This window comes from Populus trichocarpa, chromosome 1 (genome assembly GCF_000002775.5).
Source record: "Populus trichocarpa isolate Nisqually-1 chromosome 1, P.trichocarpa_v4.1, whole genome shotgun sequence".
Lineage (NCBI taxonomy): Eukaryota > Viridiplantae > Streptophyta > Magnoliopsida > Malpighiales > Salicaceae > Populus > Populus trichocarpa.
This window is the reverse complement of record NC_037285.2, coordinates 19,731,218-19,738,911: the sequence shown is the minus strand read 5'-3', so window position 1 is coordinate 19,738,911 and position 7,694 is coordinate 19,731,218.

Sequence of the window (7,694 nt, the reverse complement as noted above, 5' to 3'; positions counted from 1 at the left end):
TATTAGTTTCCTAGTTGATTTAGGATTCTTTTTTCTATTTTATTTAAAACTCTTTTGTTATTTTTTCAACCTTATTTAAGATGTTTTACCTAGTATAATAAGGTTATTTAACTCTTTTAATAATAAGATATGAATTGTTTATTCAGAAATAAAACTTGTATGTGGGAGTTTGCTCTTACTCTTGGTTCCTCATGGAACTTTTTAAAGAACTTATCAAAGATCAACTATCTTTGTGATATTCATCCTTATACCCATGGTTCTTGGTTTGTTATAATTAACAGGTTGGGGTTTTATCCTTATACCTTCAGTTCTTGGTTAGATATAATCAACAAGTTAAGGTTTTGCATCCAATAACTACGGTTATTTAGTTCAGGTTATCACTAGGTTAGATTCTTTTTAACTTCACTTTAGCTTTTTTAGGTTTTGTTCAATCTTAATTATGGGTTCATATGTTCGTACTCTTTGGGTTTGCATATAAACACCTACAAGATTGAGCTACCTGCACGTCTAGATATTTCAAACACTTTTAACGTGGATGACTTAGCTCCTTACGATGATGATGATAATACATATGACCCGAGGATGAATCTTTTTCAATCGAGGGAACATGACACAAAAGTGTCCTCTAATGGTCCTATTGGTGATGATTTATTTGATTTTGGGTTGACAATGCAGTGAAGTCCTTAATGATGTTTACAGTCATCCCATGAGCCAACTTTGAGTCTAAATTTTCATATCTTCATTACATGGGAAAATAAGCTTATATTATGTGGTTTTCAAGTTCAGAATGTTATATTTTCAGATTGCCCAACCCTACATGCATTGGGGTTTTCTACATAAAGTTATGTTGCACGCCCACTAGTTTGGTTTTCTTTGAGAATACCATACCGTTTATATTCATCGATTTCAACTCATAAGCCCTCTCAGGCGCACTTACTTAGTTCCAAATATTTGAAGTATCATTCATATTTTAACAATACAATCACTTAATTTTTTTTAAAAAAGTATTAGAAATATATTATCTTATTAAATGATATATGCCTTTGATTATAAAGAATGAGGGTCTTATATATAACAATGGATCCATAACCTAATAAGTTGAGTTTTTGAACTAGAGATATTGTATATTAATATATGCTTTTACGTATATAAGCTTATGAATAGGCTTACAAACTCTCTAAGTGCAAATCTTCATGACAAATAACATGAGATAGATGGATTGGTTGACAAGTGTTTACTAGAGCCAATATTTTGTTAATTAGTTAAAATGAGGAGGGAGACATTGAATATTGTCAACTATAATTATCATTGCATTTAATATGAAATGAAGAATTAGTTAGATTGTTAGATATAGAACAACATATATGGTTCTTCGAGTTTTAAAGTGTGATTCCTAGCTTAGGTGTGAAGGGTAGGTATAGGCTATTGAATAAGCAAGCTTTAGAAAAAAAAAATTTAGCTTTTGATTGGATTGCAATACTCAAATTGTAATTGTTATACAATGTTGATGGAGATCATATTAAAGGACAAGATTTTATGAGTCACGTATATGAGTTTGTATCACACATTGATTAGTAATAGATTATAGGTGGATCCATAACATAATAGATTACAAACTTTTTTCATTATAGGTGGTTTCTATTTATGCATGTAAACCTTATCATATAAAGGCATACTAACAAGTATTGAAGTCATACAAATTACTACCCTTAAAATTAATTATTTGTTGTATAGAAAGTAAGTGTATTGTCACACAAATATATAAGTATTAGAACTTAATTGCTCAATTAAAACAAATTGTTTAAGTTTACATTAAAGCAAGACAAGTAAAGATGTATTAAATATACTAATATTACAAAATTAACTAATACACAATTTAAACAATAATTTATTAAAAGTGAGGTTTGTTTATGATCAAAACTAAGAGGCAAATTGACATAATGTAAAAAAAATAATAGAGAAAAACTTTTTTCTTTATAAGAATTATTCCTCAATAATAATTAAACATCAATAATTGAATTTAAATATGTTTTTAAATTTGATTTCTGATAATAAATAAATTAAATATGTAAAACAACAAGTTTTTCTACATATCCTTACTTTTTAATTATTCTAGCAACAATTAACCTTAATCATATGATAACCTTTATTAAGCATACAAGATTTTATTACGTGATAGCATTAAGATTAATATAGGTGTAATTGATTCATGATAATTAAACACATACATGGAGTTAATTTAATCAAGACTTATGTTTTCCACGTAATAAATAATCAAACATGAGTTGAAAATTGGATACTTTTGCCACTCATGTTATTAGTCATGCATCCAACATAAACTAATCAACTAGAAATAAATTTGAAACCAAAAACATATGTTACACATCATATAAAATTTAGGTCATCAATCATTAAGTATAATCATATAAAAATACAATATATTCATATATCACAATCAAATATAGAATAATTTTAAGCATAAATCATCATGAAATTTAAGATTCAAGAGTACTAACCTCTTAAAATTGTAAACTAAGCTTGCATAAAATTCATGATTGTCACAAATTCAGAAAAGAAAAAAATAAAAATAAAAAATAAACTCTCCCCATTCTCTTCTTTAAACGTGTTCCCTAATTTCTTCTTAGAATTAAGGTTGATTAGGGGAGTTTATTTTAGGTGGAGAATTTTTCCTAGTAAATAACTAATTCCTAATCAGATTACTTTAAGGTTTTCATATACTAATCTGACTCTAATGATTTATGCATTAACTTTGATCTTGTAGAGAGGTTTCTTGATCATATGGAACTTTTTCCATGTAATTAATGAGCTGCTATGTCATCATCTTAACATGGATAGATGGAATGGACTTATGTTAGTTTGCAGGTAGATTTGAAGTCTGAATTTAATGATGTTGTTCTCTATGGTCTGGACGAGTTACTATGTCTACCATATATAGATGGAAAGCTTGAGATGTCTAGTTTTTAGTCCAGCTTGAATCGTAGAAAACTTTCACATACAGCTTTAAATTTGGTCTATATAGTACATGAAAGTTCAGTCTAGTATGTTTGTAAATTTTAACCCAATGTTCTGCCATATCTTCACCTAAGTTTTTTTGTGCACCTGCATACGTTTAATTTATACTCTGACCAATCCTAATCCCACTAGGATTCCTTGTTTATGTTGGATCCCTAATGCAATTAAGATTTGCACTTTTTAACTCCAATGACTTGTCCCAATGTGTTCTTTTTAATCCTTTGCTTGAAATTATGCTAAAAATGCTTCATTTAGCTTATTTTTACACTTTATGTATCCAAAACATTTTTAAGCACAAAACAAGTTAGCCCCCATACTTAGATCTTGCATGTCTTTAATCGAGCAAGGAATCAAAGGCTATAGACTAAAAAAATAAGACTTAAAATTCAAAAAGAAAGAAAAAAAATAAGGACTCAAAATAAAAGCAAGTAAATTGAAAAGAAAACCAAGTTAAAACCATCTAAGCATTCTATTTTACTTCCAATCTCCAAACAATATCAAACAGTACAAGCATTATAGGTAAGAAATAAGTTAAAAGAGATTAAAGCATAAAATTTCACGAATTTATTCAGAATGCAACTTTCTAACCTTTATTAGCCTTTGGAACTTAAATTAAATACATATCTTACCAAAATAGTAAGTCTTCTTATTAGTAGATACTATAACACTCAAGTGTTTATGACTTTTGTATTTTCACTCAAATTCCTTCAATGTTATGATCTGACATATGCTTACTCTTCAATCTTACTAAGTATTACATGTAATAAATGGATTAAAAGGGTCTTTATTCAAGGTTGTAATTGAGTTGTGGTTAAGGTAAGGTAAAGTAAAGGGAAAGAAAATGCTAATAACCAAATAATCTAGTAAAGCATAAAAATGATTAACTTAACAATATATAAGCATCAAAGCACATAAATTCATCATCATGAAAGCAAAAATACTTAGTTTTTTTTTTAAAAAAATTTCAAATTTTCATAGTATATTCTCATCAAAATCACAAAGGGAATAATTTATTGTCATTTGTCACCATCATGTTTTGGTTTTTTTTTTACACTTGATTTGGTTGAAACTAATCATACTCAAATTCAACACAAAACTCCATCACATAACCATTTTTTTCTCAATTTGTTCAACCATAAACCCATATAAGTATCACATATGTTCTCCTAATCTTTGGCTAAAAAGGAAACATATGAAAAATTGAGGCTCATAAAACATTGGTAAATTAAAGCATAGATAAATAAGTTTAAAAGGGCTCATTAAAGGATAACATGCTTTAAGTTGGTTTTTTAGGTTCAAATGATTAAATTCCTACATGCCCTTATTATATTCATGGAAAAATGTAATGTAAATGCATCTCTACAAGATATCAAGCAAGTTTTGGAAATACATAACCTTTGAATGAATAATACTCATCAAATAATTATGTTAGAGTCTCAAAAGATTATAAAAGGTAAAATCATATACTAAGTCAGCATGTCATACTTTTAAAGTCAAAACCTAAACCAATTAAGCTTCAAATATTACAAGTAAATCCATTCATTTAGTTTATACCTTCGTCAAATTCAACTAGTTCAAACCCTATAATACACATATTCCCATCAATTATTGTGAGATCAAAAGATAAAATTAAACACTTAGGATTTAAAACAAAAAATCTAGCAAGAGTTTTTTTAATTAAAAACAAGCAGTTATACCTAAAGTAAAGTAAATTGCACATGCAAAGAAAAAACACAAAAACATGGACATATTCGACTAAACTAGGTAAAACATGTATAATCACACCAAAAATAAATAGAAAACAAAAATTAATGAGAAGCAAATCTAATTTTTGTTTTTTTTTTTTGTATGTTGGGTCACCACCCAATAAGTGCATTTATTTATTGTATTTGATTAAATTCCATGCCCATGTTTAAGGTTGCAAGTTTGCTCATTCACTTTGATCACTTTGTTTCTAAACTTAGAATTTATAATACATCATGATTAAAGATGTTAGTAACAACAATGAGTCTAATCTAATGAGAACACAACTTACTAAGATAGAGCTTCAAACATGAATGAAAGAGAAGAATTTTCTGCCTAACATGAAATTCCTTCCTCGAAACCATTCTATCATGGGACGCCTTATTCTTTTCCTTATATATCATCGAATTCTCGTAGGCATCATTCCTTATCTCCTCCAACTCTTGCAACTATAACTTTTTATGATTTCCGATCATGTTTAAATCCAAGTTGCAATGCTTAATGGCTTAAAACACAAGATATTCAAGTTCCATAAGAAAATGACATTCTTTACCTTAAATCATCCTATATGGAGACATTCTAATATGTGTTTTATAAGCTATTCTATAGGCCAAATCTTTCTTATTTGGTTGCACAGTTTTTTCAATGATGGATTTGATCTCACGGTTAAAAACTTCAGCTTGGCCATTTTTTAGAGGATGATAACCAATGAAAGTGCGGTTACTAATGTGATACTTGTGAAGCAAAGTCTCCATTGAACAATTACAGAAATGCACGCCAAGATCACTAATGATTGCTTTGGGAATTCCAATCCTTTTAAAGATGTGAATTTTGATAAAATCTACATCACCCTTAGAAGCATCAATGCATGTAGCTTTAGGTTCAACCCATTTAGATCATAATCAACATCAAACAATATGTAAATATTACCAAAATAAGATGGAGAAGGACCCATGAAATCAATATCACAAGCATCCAAAATTTCGCTTACAAGTATAAAATTTAAAGGCCCTAATCACAATAAGTAATATGAAATCTAAACATAGAAAACAATTTCTTATCAGGAAAAAGCTCTTTTATAGGTGTGACATCATCATCATTCTTGCATGAAAGCCTACTTAAATGATTAACAACATGGTTCTTAGCTCCTTTTTTATCCTTGATTTTAAGATCAAATTCTTGCAAAAGCAAGATCCATCTTATTAATCTAGGCTTTGACTCATTTTTATGCCAAATGTGTTTAAAAGCTACAAAATCAGAAAACATAGTCACTGTAGTTCTAAGCAAGCATGATCTAAACTTTTCAAGTGCAAAAACTACAACAAAGAGTTCTTTTTTTGTTGTATGATAGTTGCATTGAGCCTTATTAAATGTGTATGATGCATAAAAGATAACATGTAAATTTCAACTAACTTTTTGGCATAACAAAGTTCCAACTACAAAGTCATTTGTATAACATATAATCTCAAAAGAAAGGTCCTAATTTGGTGGTTGCACTAGTCTCTTCTTAAACTCATTGAATACATACTTACAAGCATTGTCAAGTATAAACTACACATTGTTTGCCAATAATTTTGCAATAAAATCTTTGTTTGAGAAGATCTTTTGGCTGAATATTTATTTTAATCACCCCTTGAGATCCAAAATAAACAAGGAAATAATTCTTGCAATCAATTCTTCTTTGGTCTCTTATGTTTCTACATATAATATAAGGAATCCTCTTTCATCAAAACTTACTCTTTCATTAATAAGTAAAAGCAATAAATCAAATAGAGTTAAATGATTAAAACCATATATAATTTCAAAAGGAGAAAACCTTTTTGTACAATGCACACTCCTATTATATGCAAACTCAATGAATGATAAACAATCTTTTCAATTTTTAAAATTCTTTTGGATAATAGTTTTCAACAATTAAATTAAATTTCTATTTACCACCTCTATTTAGCTATCTGTCTATGGATGACAAGTAGTAGAAAATAACAATTTAATTTCTAACATACCTCACAAAATTTTTTAAAAGTAGCTTAGAATCTTAACATCTTTATTAGACATAATGCTCCTTGGAACACCATGTAACCAAACTATTTCCCTACAGAAAAGATCTATTATATTTTTTGCATCATCAATTTTTTGACATGATATGAAATGCATCATCTTAGAAACCTATCTACAATAACAAATATTAAATCTCTACTCTTTTTAGACCTAGGTAGCCCTAAAAAAAAATCCTTGGATATATCAACTCAAGGTTCTTTAGATACTAGTAAAGGTGTATACAAACCACGAGGCATGAGTTTAAACTTGGCTTGTTTACATGCTATGCTTTTATCACATATTCTTTGAAAATCTCTTTTCATGTTAAGCCAGTAAAAATGCTCATGTAACATATTCAAAGTCTTAGCTACCCTAAAATGTCTCATTAAACCACCTCATGAGTTTTCCTCATAAGCAATTCACACAACATACATTTAGGTACATATAATCTCTTATCTTTAAATAAAAATCCGTCATGCCTAAAACACTTATCAAAGGCTGAAGGCTCATATTATCCATACACTAGACCAAAGTTATCATCATCCATATATAATTCTTTTACATCTTCAAATCCTAAAAAGTATAGTGTTCAAGGTATCAAGAAGAACATACCTTCAAGATAACACATCCGCAATGACATTTTCCTTTTGCTTGCATTTGATGACATTTGGGAACATATCAATGAATTCAATCCACCTGGCATATCACCTATTCAATTTACCTTACATCTTTAAGTGCTTTAAAGATTGATGGTCTGTATGTATTACAAATGCCTTAAGTTAAAGAAAATATTGTAAAGTCTCTAAGGTTCTTACTAATGCATACAAATCTTTATCATAGGTTGGGTAATTAAGAGTTGCTCCATTAAGCTTCTCACTGAA